The sequence below is a fragment of the Manis javanica genome, chromosome 5, assembly GCF_040802235.1.
Source record: "Manis javanica isolate MJ-LG chromosome 5, MJ_LKY, whole genome shotgun sequence".
Lineage (NCBI taxonomy): Eukaryota > Metazoa > Chordata > Mammalia > Pholidota > Manidae > Manis > Manis javanica.
In genome coordinates, this window is record NC_133160.1 from 98,915,275 (window position 1) to 98,933,858 (window position 18,584).

General features: G+C 41.0%; 1 protein-coding gene across 8 annotated transcripts in view; it reads right to left on the reverse strand.

Annotated features, from left to right (window-relative positions):
- CCSER1 (coiled-coil serine rich protein 1) overlaps positions 1-18,584 on the reverse strand; it is a 1,413,823-nt gene that overhangs the window by 644,400 nt on the left and 750,839 nt on the right. The gene's annotated exons all lie outside the window — the stretch shown is intronic.

Below are 18,584 nucleotides of genomic sequence, written 5' to 3' on the forward strand. Positions count from 1 at the left end.
TCTTTGTCTCAGAAATATTTTAGTCTTCAAGAGAATTCACATCATTCAAGTTATCTCATTAAAACCACATTTGATCTTTATCAAAGGTATTTTTTGTCATTAATCTATTTACTTTCACACATCAGTATATTTAAAGCTTTGAAAATAACTTCAAAAGATTAAGTATCTATGTATTATACACTACCAGTACTATAAAAGTAGTATTTTTAAAGTCTTTTCATTCACTTTTCAAATCAAATTTTTAAATACAAAATAGAATCAAATATTGAATTCACTTGGCATTGAAATCAGACATGTATGTTTAGTTAGACATTTATTAATATATGTCCATCTAAAATAAAACCTTTATCTCTGAATGTTAATTCTGTATTTTTAAATGAATATATGAGATTTCCCAATTCACTTGCTTTTTACTTTATTTTAACAAATTTTTTTCATTTATTTATTTTCGTTTTTTCCATTTCACTCTCAAAATGGATTTTTTTTTTTGGTAAGCTTTTAAATTTACTTGGTAAACAACTGATTTACAAGAATCTATGTTAGTGGTTCAAAGATGATAAAGACACCCCAAACCTCCATATTACCACTGATAAAAGCAATTATATTCTCACTAGTTTATTACATAAAGTAGCTATACTATATTGTAAGTCTTATTTATAATAACATTTATAGTAACATTTCAGGCACAGATGTGGTACAATAGTTCTTACAACATTCTTCTGAAATGGTATTCATTGCCTAATGCCAGACAGAATTCACATAAACCAATGTCAAACCAAAACAAAATTAATCAGGATATTATTGCTTGTAATGTTATAGGTCAATTACATCCCCGTTTAAAAAGATTATTATTGCTTTGGGATATCCAGAAATAGACAGAGATGAGAATTCCTGGGAAATTGGTTTATTTTTCCTGGGGGCATTTCCTAATAATAGTAGGATGGTGAAGAAGTTGGACGGGGAAGAAGTGCATCCCAAGTGCAGCTTCAAGTTCTCAGAGGGCACCCCGGGCTCCACCCACTGGGGTGGGGAGTACCTGCTCTCAGTCATACCCATCCAAGGGCAAGGAGTCAAGATATAGAGCCAGGGAATATGGATCCCTCCACACAGGTCAGCCTTTGGCTAAGAGACATTTGCTTTGCAAGCAAAATGGGCTTTAGGTTCTTATACTCACTCTCACTCACACACGTGCACACATGCACAAGACAGTAAAAGAAACTAAGAGGAAACGGGCAAAGGATTGGCAGCACTTGGCACAGTTTATCTGGAAAAGACTTTGGAGTCTCATTTTTGAGGTAAGATGTAAAGTCCAAAGAGGTAAATATAATTTCCCTGAGCTACAACCTAGTAAGTGGCGAACAAAAGACCAGAATCCAGGCCTCTACTTTGTCATGCCTAGTCATTTTCAATGACAATGCTCTACATTAATCCCACCTAAATTTATTTATTTATTTTTAATTTTGAAGAGATTAGAAGTTTACTACTGAGCAAACAGGATAATATTATAACAGGTTTCTTTCTATGTGTTACAATATTTACTCTTGAGCATCATTAACAGACTAAAGTTGTTTACATATCCTTTTTTAAGTTAATGTACTCTCATATATTATTTATCGTATCTACACTCTGGGTTACTCATTTCAAATAAAGAAGTAATTTTAAGGGACTGGGTTTTTAAGAAAACTTAAAAAAATTATATTTGCACAAACACATACATTTAGATATCTTATTAAAATGTATGACACTATGAAATACTAATCACAATTTGATGTTTAGAAATATTTCTAATATGTCATATATATAAAATTACTGATCAAATGAGATTTTTTAAAATTTCAACAACTATTTACTGACCCTGAAAGAGGAGGGCTAAAAAAAATTGCTCAATATGGAGTTATAAATATTTACTAATGCTATAGTACTATCAAGAGACACTGCTGTGGATAGAAAATTGAGAACATCTGTCTTTTTCTAAAATACTTTCATCTCAAAACCACATTTTTTCCACTTGGGATTCTCAAGCTCATTTTCAAAGAACTTCACTTGATTTTGAATGAAAAGCTATGCAAAAATATTAAAGCACTCTTCAAAGTTACAAGTGATTTTTTTTCCCATTATTTAAAATATAACTGAAAGTTTTATTTTACTTACTTTAAAACAAGATCAGTTATTTACTCTATGGCTAGCGACAGCAATCATCAAATGGTAAAATAGAAAATTAATCGTAAGCCAGGGCTAAGACTTCACTGTATCATCAGAAAACAGAATGATAGGATTGTTGTTCCAATTTCCTTTCATTGCCTTTTTGTTCCTTAATCTTTCTCTTACCCTTTCAAAGTAGATCTAAATCAAGAACACTTAATATAAAAGTATAAAGCACAGTATAAGTCAGTAATAAAATAATGTGATGAACTAGGGATGTAAAGCTGTCTTAATTTTTAAATATTTCACATGTCATTGAGACAGGGACGGTTGGTGTAGTCAGTAGGGTGAGGGCCTGGTGGGGGGGGGCAAGGTGGAATATTTACAGTCAGAACAGTGTAACAATGGGCAAAGAGGTCCCCACTGAAACTGTTAAGCATTATGCAAAGTCAAGGTCACACTAATTCTCTAGGGAAAGATACCTAAGAATATAGACATCTTCAGTGAGATCAGTTAAAAGTCAAAAGGCCAGAAGCAACTTGGCCTGGAATGTTTGAGTGTTTTGCAAGGGTATCAGCATAACCAGTGACTCCACTGTCAGCCCTAGCAATCAGACTATGACCCAGCCCACCTTGAGAACAGGGCAGGTGATGCAAGTCCACATCCCTAAGTTTTTCTGATGTTCTAGAAAAATCCTCAACTGCCTATAAAACCCCCTAAATAACGCACCACTACGGACTCTCTTGTCCCCTCCTGGCGTGAGCTGGGAGCTCTGTCCTTTCACTGTATCTCTAAATAAAAGCCTGTACCTTGCTCTCCTACCTTGACTGTTTGTGAAGCTCATTCTTTGGCTCCGCAAACAAGAACCCCAGCATCATCATGAATAGGTAGGTAGTTTTTACTGCCATCACAAGTGAACTTTATTTAAATTCATCTGTTCTTAACAGTACTTGGTAAATCCACACAGTGGATTAAATTATTTTCAAGATAACAATAAATTGTAAATTTACTATTTTCAATATAATTATGTATTCTTCAGGACCTATAACTATGACCTTAATTTACTCTTAATTTGCCTTCTCATTTGGTTTTACATTGGTGCTTTCCAATTTGTTCCCATTGCCCACAGTGTATTCTACTTTTACCATTGTAAAATCCAAATGTCTCTTGAAGAGCTGTGTTAGTCTCTGTTACGGTAGATGAATAACTGGTATTTTTTCCCCAAAATTACACTTGATATTTCTTCTGGATATTGTGAAAATCTGGAATGTTCTAAGAGGTTCCTGAATGTGTGAATTAATAAATGTTTATCAGAATAGAGGAATGGTACAAGAATGGACTTTAAGTTGGACTGATATCTGCAGCAAAGTACCCCACAAGTTGACCTTCAGTTTCCCCATGTGTAAGAAGGCACTGGAGTCGTTTTGCACAACCTCTTGCACATAGTGAGAAAATGGGCAAGGAACCAGGCTCTGCAGAACAGTCAGATAAGATGGTCTCCCTCCCTCCCTATGCCTGTAAGAATGACAAAGGAGAGATTCTGCTCCTTGTAGACACATTACTCTCTGCTGCTGTACCCTCATCCACTATGATTCTTGCTAACGTGCATCCGGGAAGCCCTAACTCCATCTGGGAGCCTCTTCATTGTATCCTCTGCTGTGTAACCATCTCTGTAAGTTTTATATTCTTCAGCATTAAGGGATATTTATATCTGTGTGTAGAGAACACTCCACACCCCTTTTTTAACCTTGTTTAAATGTTTTGATTTAGTAGGTCTGTTGGTCTCATTTTTTTCTAAGTAGTGTCAGTGTGGATGGTACTTGTTGGATATCTAAAAGCAGAAGCAGTAATTCAGCTGGAGAATGCTTACATATTACTGACCCCATGAGCATTATAACCAGCCTTAATATTCTCTTTTTCAACTCAATAGCAATAGCAGTTTAAAGGATGACTGTTTATAGGAGTAGCTTCATTATAAGAGAGAGTTCTGCAGCCCTAACATATCAGGTGACTATGGGCAAGTTGATAAACCTGCTTGGATCTCAACTTTTTAACCAGTAAATTTAGGATAATCACATTGCATTATAGAGTTCTTCTGAGGATTAAATGGGAAGAAAATCTGGTATATGATAAACTCTCAATTTTATTATAGCCATTCCTACCAATAATTAGTTATTATTGCCAATCTCAAAGTTTATAATTTAGAGATAAAGAATTAACAAATAGACAATATATTTTCAGAAATATCTAAATGTTTGCCTAACAAGATTTCTCCCCCCAACTGAAACTTAAAATTCTTCATTGAAACCGACAGGCATTTCTGGGGGTGGGGTGGGGGGTTAGGTAGGTTGGAATGGTCATTCTTGCATATGAGAACATGAGTGAACTTTCTCCCACGACAAGTCACACTGACACTCAGAAACTGATGCTAAAAGATGGAATTAAAAGAAGTTGAAGTCAGGAGAAGACAAGATGATGAAAGGAACCCACACCTGTGAGTTGGGAGGTACCATGGGTTATTTGTGCCGATCCTGTAATTCTCCCACAGATAGCTCCACTCAGATTCTCAAAAGGTGAAGGGAACACTTGCACTTGGAAGGGGAATCCAAGTTCTGTTGTACAGCAGACTGACTTTAGACTGACTAGGAAGAGTGCCCAGTTCACATGTGAGACCTCAGCCAAGACGTAGGGGCAGAGGTAACTGGAGAACAGTAGTGGAGGGGGGTGGCGGGGGCAGGAGGTGAGAGGGATGTAAAGGCACCTTACCCAAGATCGGGAACTGACACTGAGATGCAAAGGCCATCAGTGATGTAATTGAGAAAATTAGTAAAAGGATCAGGGAGAAAACACCGCAAATAAAAATATGGAGCAAGGGATATTTGGTGATGGGATTAGTAGTAATGGCAGTGAATTCTCCCTCATTTGGCACATGTGTCCTAACACTTAATGATGTGATTTAGGCCCTCAATAAATTTTATTAAGAGACTTTCTGTTACTCAAGAAATGGTTGTCATGCCATCATTTACCACTGATCATAATTTCTCTTAAATACTACCTTCTATCATTGCCATCTTTTCCTCAATCTATTATTGTTCTAACACACTAAATAGTGGCTTTACAGCTAAAAATGCTTCTCAGGAAAATATTCTGTATTCTCTAAGCACCAAATAGAAAAACATTCCAAATGAAGAAAAAATATGGAAAGAATAAAAGGTACTTCTAACTAAAATGCCCAAAATTCTAAAAGAATTTCTGACTCAAAGAATCACAATAGATGTTATTACACAGTCAAGTCAAAGGAAATTATATTTTTACCTGGAATATTCCTCAAACCATTAGAAAATTCTGTATTATAAATAATAAATCCTCTACAACCATACCATGACATTTCTATAATTTCAATTACATTATCTTTTCAACAGCTCTCAATATTCAGAAATATATGCTAACACATTTTCCTTCCTTTTCAACAGATGCTTCTGTTTGTTGTGGTGATAATACCATATTAGTGGGAGTACTGCAACCATGTGGTGATGTTTTAAAATATAAATGCATTGCAATTTGTGAAACAGTCTCATGGTCACTAATTTCCATGGAGAAAAAAAGATTATATGACTATCTTACTATAATTTCTTAAATGATGTCATCTAAAAAGTATAACATCATCCTCTTAGTTCATTATTATAATGCAGAACTAGAGAAAATGAATTTATGCTTTCAGTACACTAAGGCATATATTAGAAATATAAAAGTTCTAGCTCTATTGGGATTTGAAGGACAAACATTATACGAGATGAATATTCTTATTTTTGATATCACAACTATATTGTTAAGATATTCTCTATTTCAAAAACTCTCCTTCTCTGCTTGTCCTTTCTTCAATCTGTAAAATGCTGAACTCTTCAATCTTAAAAAAAAAAAAAAGAAAAGAATCTCTCCTGGAATCCACTCTAGCTCTTCCTCATCTTTTTACCTACAAGTTCAGGTTTTACGAAGTGTAGTTTACACTTAGAGATTCTATTCTACATTTTCCAGGTGCTCTTTAATAAAAATTATCAGGAAATATTTCAAGCATTATGTAAATGTATCAAAATAGCATGCATTTATGGACTATGCAGCTTTGTTAAATTTTAGCATGTCTTCCTATTTTTTTTTTAAATAGAAATAGAGATACTGCTGAAGTCCTCTATATGGAGTCAGACTTCAGGGTTCAAATTCTAACTTTACTACTTAACTGCATTTGTGTGAAGAGTTGGTTACTTTACCTCAAATTTTCTCATAATACTGGAATAATAGAAAGCTTCATTATAGAGTTTTTATAATTGAGATCATATAAGCACTAGATAAACATTGCCAACTATTTGTGTGATCCTTTTTAATTCATGGTTAAGCTTTATTTGAAATTATTTCACTGAGAGATTACATGTCCTATTTCTAAGTGAAACTGTCCTATTAATTTGGTGGGGGTTGACTTCATTATTTTTAGTATTAAAGTTAGGCTGGAATTTTAGTATCAATTAGATATTCATCTAATGCTTTCAATAGTACAGAATGAGTAAAGTTAGAATCGTTCATTCTTTAATGATTAGATTTTTATTAGTTATAAAATCATTGATTTTTTAAAAATTCTTTAAAAACCACCCTTCCAATTTTTCCTTACAATTCCCAGTTTTAAATGTATTCACTCGTATTAGCTCACTGGATTATCACAGAAGCCCTATGACATAGGAAGTTCAGGTATTAAATTGCCATTATAAATGAAAAAAATTTAAAAGTTCAGGGAAAATGCTCAATATAAATATTAAGTAAACATGTTAAATGTATATTGAATCTTCAAGTTCTGCTAAATAGAAATCTTTATATACATAATTTTATGCTTTGTCTATGGTTTCTGAATGGCTTTGTGTATGTATGCTCATGTGTGAGCAGGTTTACACAGGCAGACATATCTGTCCATGTCCTCTGGTAAATCTATGTCAGTGACTTAGTTCCTGATCATGACTAAGGATTATACACTACACACTTTCATCATATTTTGTTTGGCTATTACAGAAAAAATGAAGGACTTTGAATACAATGATGTGGCTATACTATACAACCAATGCAATCTTCATATTTAGGGAAAATCATTGAATATTAGAATTATACAATTTTATTATGATACTATTGACTAAATTTTGGAATTTATAGTCTTTGAAATTAATATTTTCTAATAAGCTTAATGAAACACTTATTTTCTATGCCAAGAATTATTACTGTTAATATCAATAGAATTTAGAAATTTCCCATTTTAAAGATATCTCTATAAGATACATTCAGATCACTGTTTTGCCAGCAGTTGAGTTGCATTTTGAGGGAGGCATAGATAGGGGAAGGGTAGGGAGATACAGTGGCCTTTTACCTGTAAGAGTTATATTTCTATTTAAGTTGATGATAAGGATATGGACAAAAGGTTTTGGTGTCATCTCAAAGTTCAGTGGGGATTTATTTCTTTTTAATAACAAATTACTTTCTTTCTAATCCAGTTTTAAGGTCTCTCTCTCCCTGGCACCACGGGCACCCCTTCCCCTATCCCACCCTGTGTGTATATGCAGGGGTGGGTTTGTTTATATTTTGAAAGTGTTTTATGATGATAAACACTGCATCATAGAAATAAGATTGAGGTTGATATTTAAATATGCAAAATTTTTGTTGAACCTATAAACATTAAGTTTTTAAATTTAAATGTTAAAAACACAGTTTTCTCATTAACAATTTCAAAGGGCTTTCCCTGTTTAAGAATTTGAGATATTAAGAAATCATGCTTAAGTATAGTTAAATTACTTGTGTTTTAAAAACAAATTACATTACTATAAACTCACTTTAACATTGAAGATATACTTTAACTGTAAGATACCTCATACTAATCTCAAACTAGATGAAACAAATTTAGGAATAATGAAAATAAATACTTTAACTACTTGAAGATATACAAAGAGCATTTTAAAAACCTGAAGAAAAGATTTTAAAGAAAACACTGACAAAAATCATATGTAATAGTAACCAAAATCAGGTAAATTCAATAGATTCTTTTGAGTTTCTCGATATTTTGTAATTAATTGTGTAATTTCTCATAGAAATTTTACTCTGTGATTACAAAAATAGTCAAAAGAATTTTTTCATTCTTAGAAATAGAAATTGCTGCTAAACAAAAAATACCAAGGATTAGCCTACTTTGAGTCAAGTTTTTAATGTAAAATTGAAGCAAACTCTGATCATATAATTACTTAAAGCAGAGCAAGATTTTCACCTGTATGTCATGGGGCACCTATGTAAGATGAGCTAGACTGGGATTTTGATCCTGGAAATAATACTAATTTGTTTTGTTTAGAAAATACCATCTTTCTGAAGCTCAACTTTCTCCTTTAGAAAAGAGAGAGAGAGAGAGAGAGAGAGAGAGAGAGAGAGAGAGAGAGCAAAAGAATAAAGGAAGGAAGAAGGAAGGGAGGGAGAAAGAGAAAAAGTTGAATTAGAATGATGCAATTCATCTCAGTACACATTGACATAGGGACATAGAAGAATGGGGGGCTGAATAGGAGATGAATGATACATGAAACAAATGAATTTATACTCTGGTTGTAAAAATATCTAATGTAAGACAAAAGAAATTCCATAACTCAAATTCCACAGTAATAAGTTTTGAGTATTTACCAATAAAGGCAGAGTTAGTTTTGACTGAAAAGATTTAGGGTAACTTAGGAGGAGATAGTAGTTGCGCTATGTTGAAGAGCATTCAAAAATAGTTGCTAAGGAAACATACACACACATGCACACACACAATGGCTAGGTCAGAGTTTGTAACTGAGTATGCAGTTCAGTGATACATAAATGGGACTGGATTGGGCTCCAAATGATATAGACAAGGAAGGGCCTGACTTTTCTTATAAAAACCAGATTTAAGTTATACAGAGCATGGACTGAACTCGGGCCCCTCACCTTAACCACGAAACCAGTGCTCCTTGCTTATTTCCACGGAAGGCAGGATGAGCCGCATGCCTCCTGGGCAGTCTATCTTACAGAAGGCGGGAGCAGAATGTTACCCAAAGAACTCAGCTGCTACAGCTGCGGAGAACCAACCAGAAGAGTTTGTGTCAAGATGGACTCCAGGGCTGACCTTTCCCCTCCTTATAATACTAAAAATCACATCCAGGGGCGGAGATTTACCGTGCTGACGAGATACAGATGTACGATGCAAGCTCTGCCAACTGCACCTGCGCGTTCAAATTCCTGAAATTCACCACCGCGGCATGTTTGACATCGTCCTTTCCTGATAAAAGTTCCTTTAAACTCTTCCCAACCCCTCCTGGGAGAGCCAGCCAGAGGTTTCTCTCCTCTGGGTTCTAGAATAAGTCCCAGTACAGCCCTGTCCAAGCTACACTTCCAGTCTGACGCTAGTTCTAGCCTGAACAACTCAATGACCGCAGGTCGGTAACACAAACGTCACAATAGGGAGTTACGCGCTGGAGACAACTAACGTTTCTGAACCGAAAGATGATTAGTTTGTTGAGAACAAACTCTCTTAGACATCTTGTGGTGTAGGATCTGAAAAATCAAAAGTTAGCATAAGTACAGCCATTTTAAAAGTTTAAATACCACCCCCTAACCTAGAAGAAAGAAAATTATTAGAATCTTGAAAAACAAGTTAGTCAGCCAGTGTCAATTGTAGTGACCTTTAGTTAGCCAACCATAAATCAGTTAATCATACATACCTAGCTTATCTCGTTAGAACCACCCTAGACATTCTGAAGGTGATTTCATCTAACCAGACCCCAGGATGTGGTGCCAGCCAAAGATTTATGAGCCTATAGAAAAAACCCTGTATTGTGATTATGGAAAATTTTACCCCTTTTGAAAATGCTATAAAACCTTCTGGCTTTGTGTGCTCTGGGTCCTTGTTGAGACCCGCTGCGTCGGGCTAACTTGGACCCCAGCTAGCTGGTTCCTGAATAAATTCCTCTTGCTTATTGCATCAAGAGACGCCTTTCGTGAGTGATTTGGGGCGGTGTCCTCCTCTGGGAGAATCCAACATTTGGGGGCTCGTCCGGGATCGTGCGCTCACCCCGCTTCACTCCCGAAGTCACTCTTGGAGGAAGAGGTAAGGTTAGTGGCGCCTTGGGTTGTCTGTGTTCTGTTTTCTGTTTTTCAGTGAGACCGGTCTGAATTCTGAAAGGGTACCCGTTGTCTGGCAGCTGTCTCGATCCTGTAAAGGGGTCAAGACTGCGGTCGGTAGACGTACCAGGAGCACTGCAGGCTGCAACCCTGGGGGACACCTCGGGGAGGTTGGGGGGCCAGGGACGCCTGGTAGCCTCCCGTCTGTTTTTCTGGCAAAGTGAACCTGATGAGATAAGGTTGATTTTTGGGCACCGAGAGTATCAACCCTCTGATTCCTTTCGGTTTCTGTTTGAGAATCTGAGGAAAACAAAAAGCGGCCGCTGTGTGTCTAATTTGTGTGTGTCTTTGTTTTTTGTGTCTTTTACGTGTCTAATTATTGTTATACTGACAATGGGACAGTGACGACCCCCCTTAGCCTGACGTTAGATCATTGGACGGAAGTCAGAGCGAGGGCACATAACTTGTCAGTAGAAGTGAAAAGGGGACCATGGCAGACTTTCTGTACCTCTGAATGGCCTACCTACAATGTTGGGTGGCCCTCGGAGGGGACTTTTGATCTCCCCACTTTATTAGCAGTGAAAGCTGTTGTCTTCCAGGATTCGTCTCAAGGACACCCGGATCAGCAACCCTACATTGTAGTTTGGCAAGAGTTGGTGGAAAACCCACCGCCCTGGGTAAAGCCCTGGGTACAAAAGAAAATGGGCCCTCGAGTTTTAGCCGCCCAGACTCAACCTCAGAAAAAGGAAAAAGAAACTACCAAAATTTACCCTGATACCCAAGATTTGCTAATGGTTGATGATCCCCCTCCCCCTCCTTACCCCCCGCCCCTACGGCACCCCCGGTGCCCCCGGCCCCGACACCCCCAGCACCGCCAGCCCCAGCACCCTCAGTCCCTGATGCTGAGGCAGGGGGGCCGGCTCCAGGACCTGCCCAGGGGACTCGGTGCCGCTGAGGGGCCACCTTGGACCCACCGGGTATTTTTCCTCTCCGATCTTATGGAGGTCCCATCCTTGGGGAAGAAGGGGACCTGCCTTTCCAACCTCTGCAATATTGGCCCTTCTCCTCTGCTGATTTGTATAATTGGAAAGCTAACCACCCGCCCTTTTCAGAGGAACCGCAGAAACTAACTGGTCTGGTAGAGTCCCTGATGTTTTCCCACCAGCCCACCTGGGATGACTGTCAGCAGCTTTTGCAGGTGCTCTTCACCACAGAAGAGAGAGAGAGGATTCTCCTGGAGGCACGAAGGAATGTGCCTGGAACCGACGGGCGATCTTCGCAACTCCCTCATGACATAGAGAGGGGGTTTCCGTTGACTAGACCCAACTGGGACTTTAATTCTCCAGAAGGTAGGGAGCGACTAACCATCTATCGCCAGGCTCTGGTGGCAGGTCTCCGTGGGGCCGCAAGACGCCCCACCAATTTGGCCAAGGTAAGAGAGGTCAGCCAGGGAGCCACTGAAGCACCCGCAGTATTCTTAGAGCGCCTGATAGAAGCCTTCAGGCGGTATACTCCCTTTGATCCCACTTCTGAGGGGCATAGTGCTTCAGTGGCCCTTGCTTTTATCGGACAGTCGGCACCCGACATTAAGAAAAAACTTCAGAGATTGGAAGGCTTACAGGATTTGTCGCTGAGGGATTTAGTGAAAGAAGCAGAGAAAGTTTATCATAAGAGAGAGACTGAGGAAGAGAAGGAGTTAAGGAAGGAAAAGGAAAGGGAAAGTAAAGAGGAAAAGAGGGATAGGAAGCATGAGAGAAATTTAACAAAGATCTTGGCCGCAGTAGTAGAAAGTAAGGGACGCCCGCCCTCTAGTGGTAGAACTAGTAAGGCAGGGTCCCTGGGCAACCAAGCGCCTTTGGATAAAGATCAGTGTGCGTACTGCAAGGAAAAGGGGCATTGGGTGAAAGAATGCCCTAAGAAACCACCGCGGGGACCTCCGAAGAAGGTGTTGTCTCTGCTAGAAGATGAGGACGGGGCTCGGAGCCCCTCCCCGAGCCTAGGGTAACTCTGAAGGTGGAGGGGCAACCCGTTGAGTTTCTGGTGGATACCGGTGCTCAACATTCAGTACTGACCCAAGCTAGAGGCCCCCTTTCTAGCAAAAAGTCTTGGGTGTTCGGGGCCACGGGTCAGAAACAATATGCATGGACTATCCAAAGAACAGTGGACCTAGGAGTGGGACAAGTAAACCACTCATTCCTTGTTATACCGGAATGCCCTACACCCTTGTTAGGAAGAGACATCTTGACCAAAGTCAGGGCCCAAATATCCTTTCAGGCTGAAGATACCTGAGTGACTGATAGAGAAAAGAAACCTTTGGGCCTAAGTATTCTGTCCATAAGATTAGAGGACGAGTACTGCCTTTTTAAGGAACCAGAACCCTTCCGAGTTAGTCAAAGGTGGCTCAACCAGTTTCCGGGGGCCTGGGTGGAGATGGCGGGTATGGGGCTCGCTGTAAACCAGCCCCCGGTGGTCATAGAATTGAAAGCCTCAGCTTTACCAGTAACTGTGAGACAATATCCAATGAGTAAAGAAGCCAGAGATGGAATTAGGCCCCATATCCAGAGGCTCATAGAACAGGGGATATTAGTAAAATGTAAATCCCCATGGAACACTCCCTTGCTGCCTGTAAAGAAAGAGGGAACAGGAGATTATCGACCCGTGCAGGATTTAAGAGAAGTCAATAAGAGAACACAGGACATTCATCCCACTGTGCCGAATCCTTATAACCTGCTGAGCTCTCTGGCCCCAGAAAACACTTGGTATACAGTCTTAGATTTGAAAGATGCCTTCTTTTGTTTATGCCTGCACAAGAGTAGCCAACCACTGTTTGCCTTTGAATGAAAGACCCCTCCACCGGAACTACTGGACAATTGACCTGGACTCGCTTGCCACAAGGATTCAAGAATTCACCTACCCTCTTCGACGAGGCTTTACATCAGGACTTGGCCTTTTACCGAGCCTCCAACCCACAGGTAACCTTGTTACAATATGTTGATGAATTACTGATAGCCGCCCCTACACAGGAAGTCTGTCAAGAGGCCACTGGAGCCCTTTTGACTGAACTTGCTAAGTTGGGGTATAGGGCATCTGCCAAAAAGGCACAGATCTGCCAACAACAAGTGACTTATTTAGGGTATTCACTGAAAGAAGGGAAAAGGTGGCTTACTGAAGCCCGGAAGCAGATCCCGGTCCCTACTACTCCGCGCCAAGTCCGCGAATTTCTGGGGACAGCAGGGTTCTGTAGATTATGGATACCCGGATATGCCACCTTAGCTGCCCCCCTGTACCCCCTAACCAAAGGGGCAGCCCCGTTTGTTTGGGGACCTGAACAGCAACAGGCCTTTGATGAAATCAAGAAGGCCCTCCTGTTGGCACCCGCTCTGGCCTTGCCAGACGTGACTAAGCCGTTCGTCCTTTTTGTGGATGAACGGAGTGGAGTGACTCGGGGAGTGTTGACCCAGCAATGGGGACCTTGGAAGAGACCTGTCGCCTATTTGTCAAAAAAATTGGACCCAGTGAGTAGCGGATGGCCTGCCTGTTTGAGAGTAGTGGCGGCCGTGGCCCTCCTAGTTAAAGATTCTGACAAACTGACACTGGGACAGAAACTCACTGTGGTTGCTCCACATGCATTAGAGAGTGTAATTCGGCAGCCACCCGAGAGATGGATGTCGAATGCCAGAATGACTCACTACCAAACCTTACTCCTGAATTGTGATCGTGTGGAGTTTGCGCCCCCTGCCATTCTAAACCCGGCCACTCTGCTCCCCGATTCGGGGAAAGAAGTGCTTCATACATGCCAGGAAATCCTGGCTGAGGAGACAGGAACCCGCCAGGACTTGCAAGACCAGCCATTGGGAGGAACGGGACTCCTGACTTGGTATACGGATGGGAGCAGTTACATCATGGATGGTAAGAGAATGGCTGGAGCTGCAGTAGTAGATGATGACCGGATTGTATGGGCCAGTGGACTCCCAACGGGCACCTCTGCACAGTGAGCAGAACTCATCGCCCTGACTCAAGCCCTAAGGATGGCAGAAGGTAAGAGACTTAACATCTACACTGACAGCCGATACGCCTTTGCCACTGCTCATATACACGGGGCTATTTATAGACAGAGAGGGCTGTTAACTTCTGCCGGGAAAGATGTTAAAAACAAACAAGAGATTTTAGATTTGCTAGAAGCCATCCATAGGCCTAAGGAAGTAGCGATAATACATTGCCCTGGACATCAGAAAGATAACTCTCCAATAGCTCAAGGAAACCAGAGGGCAGACCAAGCCGCAAAGCAAGCGGCTCAGGGAATGAACATTTTACCCCTCCAAGTGTGTCCGGAAGCCAACCACATTAAGAGCTTCCAGTATACACCTGAAGATCTCGTTTGTATAAACAAATTAGGGTTCAAAAATTTCTCGCCCCAAGAGATATACAAGTCTGAAGAAGGGAAAGTTGTCCTGCCCCAGAGAGAGGCAGAAGAATACTTAAGGCAATTACATCAATTGACACATCTGGGAGCAAAAATCTAAAAACCTTAGTTCGAGACTCCCCTTATCATGTTATTAGATTAGGAAAATTGGCTGATGAAGTTGTAAAAAATTGTGTTCCCTGTCAATTAGTAAACGTGAGTAAAAATCAAGCAATATCTGGAAAAAGACTTCGAGGAGATCGCCCAGGAGCTTATTGGGAAGTTGACTTCACTGAAATTAAGCCTGCTAAGTATGGATATAAGTACCTTCTAGTTTTCCTAGACACATTTTCAGGATGGACAGAGGCGTTCCCCACAAAAACTGAAACAGCTCAGACGGTGTCTAAAAAGATCCTTGAAGAGATATTTCCCAGATTTGGGATCCCAAAGGTAATCGGCTCTGACAACGGCCCTGCCTTTGTTGCCCAGGTAAGTCAGGGATTGGCCAAGATCCTGGGGACGAATTGGAAATTGCATTGTGCATATAGGCCCCAGAGCTCAGGACAGGTAGAAAGGATGAACAGAACTCTAAAAGAGACCTTGACTAAATTGTCCATAGAGACTGGTTTATGTGATTGGTTGGTCCTCCTTCCCTTCGCCCCGTTTAGAGTCAGGAACACTCCCGGCCGCTTTGGACTAATGCCTTTTGAAATAATGTTTGGGGCCCCGGCCCCGCTTCAGTCAGCACATCTTCATACATTCCCTGAGTGTGCAACTAATAAGTTTTTGCTTGAAAGCTTACGAGCCTTGGAGGCTGTGCAGAAAGAGGTGTGGGCCTCCATCAAGGAAGCCTATCGGCCAGAGGACCTCTCAGTGCCTCACCAGTTCCAGGTGGGAGACCCTGTCTACGTGAGAAGGCACCGGACAGGAAACCTCGAGCCACGGTGGAAGGGACCTTTCGTCGTCCTCCTGACTACTCCCACAGCTGTGAAAGTGGACGGTGTCTCTTCCTGGATACACGCTTCACATCTAAAGAAGGCACCCCCGTCGGATCCGGACTGGCGAGTAACTCGGACTGATAACCCCCTTAAGCTTCGCTTGTGTAAAACGAACTATGTTATTAGTGATTCTGATGTTCCTACTACCTCCAACCCACCAGAACCTTAACCCTCATGAACCCAGGTTGCTGACATGGCAAGTTTACTCTCAGACAGGAGAGGCAGTGTGGTCTGTTTCTAAGGCCACCCCCCTCAAGACCTGGTGGCCGTCCCTGCACCCTGATGTTTGCGCCCTAGTTGCTGGGTTAGATACCTGGGACATACCCAGTATACCCTGGAGACAGGCCCACCTAATTCGACCACCAGACCATGATTATTCTGCAGCCCAGAGCCAGGTTTCCTATGGAGATAGTGGGTGTAGTTATCCCCGAGCTCGCAATAGAATAAAAACCACTACTTTCTATGTCTGCCCCCGTGACGGACGAACCCACCAACAAGCCCGACAGTGTGGGGGCTTAGAATCTTTTTATTGTAGCTCTTGGGGCTGTGAGACTACACGTAATGCTCCTTGGAACCCTGTGTCTAGTTGGGACCTCCTTAAAGTAGTCCAGAACCACACATCCCCTAACTGTGAGCAGACAGGGCTATGCAACCCCTTAAATATCACGTTCAGTGATAAAGGGCGCCAGTATGATGGATGGGTCACTGGACGACAGTGGGGGCTCAGATACTATAAATCTGGATATGACAAAGGCCTCATATTTACTATCAGACTCAAAGTTGAGACCCTTCCGGCCGCCCCAGTGGGACCCAACACTGTCCTGCGAAATCAGCTGCATCTCCCAACCCCAGTCCCGAAGCAGGCCCTAGCCCCTCCCGTAGACTTTGCCACCACTCCCTCTGTCTCCACTCTTGGTCAAGTTGCCCCTTTTCCTAGCACAGGACAACGCCTCCTCAACCTCCTTGAAGGAGCTTTCCAGGCCTTAAACACCACCAATCCTAAAGCTACTGAATCCTGTTGGTTGTGTTTCTCTTCTGGGCCGCCTTATTATGAAGGATTAGGATTGTTGGGCAATTTTAATAGGACAACCCGTCACGAGATCTGTAGCTGGGGGAGCCACCGGAAACTAACTCTAACTGAAGTAACTGGAAAGGGAAGATGTTTAGGTACAGTTCCCCCCACCCATAAAGCCTTGTGTAATGAAACCATCGCTATAACCTCCTCAGGTAAAAATGAGTATCTAGTTCCTCCTCCCGAGGGATGGTGGGCTTGTAATACTGGAGTGACCCCATGTGTCTCTACTTCTGCCTTCAACTCCTCCCGCGATTTCTGTATCATGGTTCAGCTAGTACCCAGGTTAATGTATCATGATGATCTCTCATTCGTAGCTGAATTTGAACCTAGGCATAGACATAAAAGAGAGCCGGTCTCGCTGACCTTAGCCGTGTTGTTAGGGATAGGAGTCGCAGCCGGAATGGGAACGGGGGCAGCCGCTATTGTCCAAGGGAACCAACATTATGAAGGACTAAGGACTGCTATTGATGAAGACCTAAAAACCATAGAGCAGTCTATTACAAAACTTGAAGAATCTCTGACTTCCCTCTCTGAAGTAGTCTTGCAGAATAGACGAGGGTTGGATCTGCTGTTTCTAAAAGGAGGAGGACTGTGTGCAGCTTTAAAAGAAGAATGCTGCTTTTAAGCAGACCATTCAGGGATAGTAAGAGATTCAATGTCAAAACTTAGGGAAAGGCTAGATCAGAGGAAGAGAGAGCAAGAAGCAGGCCAAGGGCTATTTGAATCTTGGTTCACTAGGTCCCCGTGGTTTACAACCCTGATATCCACTCTGGCTGGGCCCCTACTCATCCTTGTGTTGCTCCTCACTTTGGGACCCTGCATATTAAATCGGTTGATAACTTTTGTTAGGGAAAGAGTGAGTGCTGTTCATGTACTAATGTTGAGACAACAATACCATTCACTCACCTCACAAGAAGATACAAACATTCCATGATTGGAATGCCCCTAAAGAGAAGTGGGGAAATGTAGGATCTGAAAAATCAAAAGTTAGCATAAGTACAGCCATTTTAAAAGTTTAAATACCACCCCCTAGCCTAGAAGAAAGAAAATTATTAGAATCTTGAAAAACAAGTTAGTCAGCCAGTGTCAATTGTAGTGACCTTTAGTTAGCCAACCGTAAATCAGTTAATCATACATACCTAGCTTATCTCGTTAGAACCACCCTAGACATTCTGAAGGTGGTTTCATCTAACCAGACCCCAGGATGTGGCACCAGCCAAAGATTTATGAGCCTATAGAAAAAACCCTGTACTGTGATTATGGAAAATTTTACCCCTTTTGAAAATGCTATAAAACCTTCTGGCTTTGTGTGCTCTGGGTCCTTGTTGAGACCCGCTGCGTCGGGCTAACTTGGACCCCAGCTAGCTGGTTCCTGAATAAATTCCTCTTGCTTATTGCATCAAGAGACACCTTTCGTGAGTGATTTGGGGCGGCGTCCTCCTCTGGGAGAATCCAACAGTGGTTCTCATTCAGCTTTAAAATTCTACAATGTTATGACTAAAAAGAAGTTAACTCAGTTACAGTTTTTAAAAATGGCTTGAAATGTAATAGTTTTAGACTGTTACATTAATTTCTTTCATGTCTGTTGTGTTGCCAACACATAATTTGGGATAATTTTCTGCTCACGAGTGATTAAATTATTTTAGTTTATGAATTGTTTAAGAAAAATATTTATGGCTAATTGCTATGGGTTAGAAGAAACACCCTTGGAGTTACAACAGTTTTAAAATTGGGGTTATGTTGTAATGAATGATAATATTAATGGTAATATTATCAGTCCTCTTAGCAAAAGACTTTTGGAGTGCAAACAGAATGAATG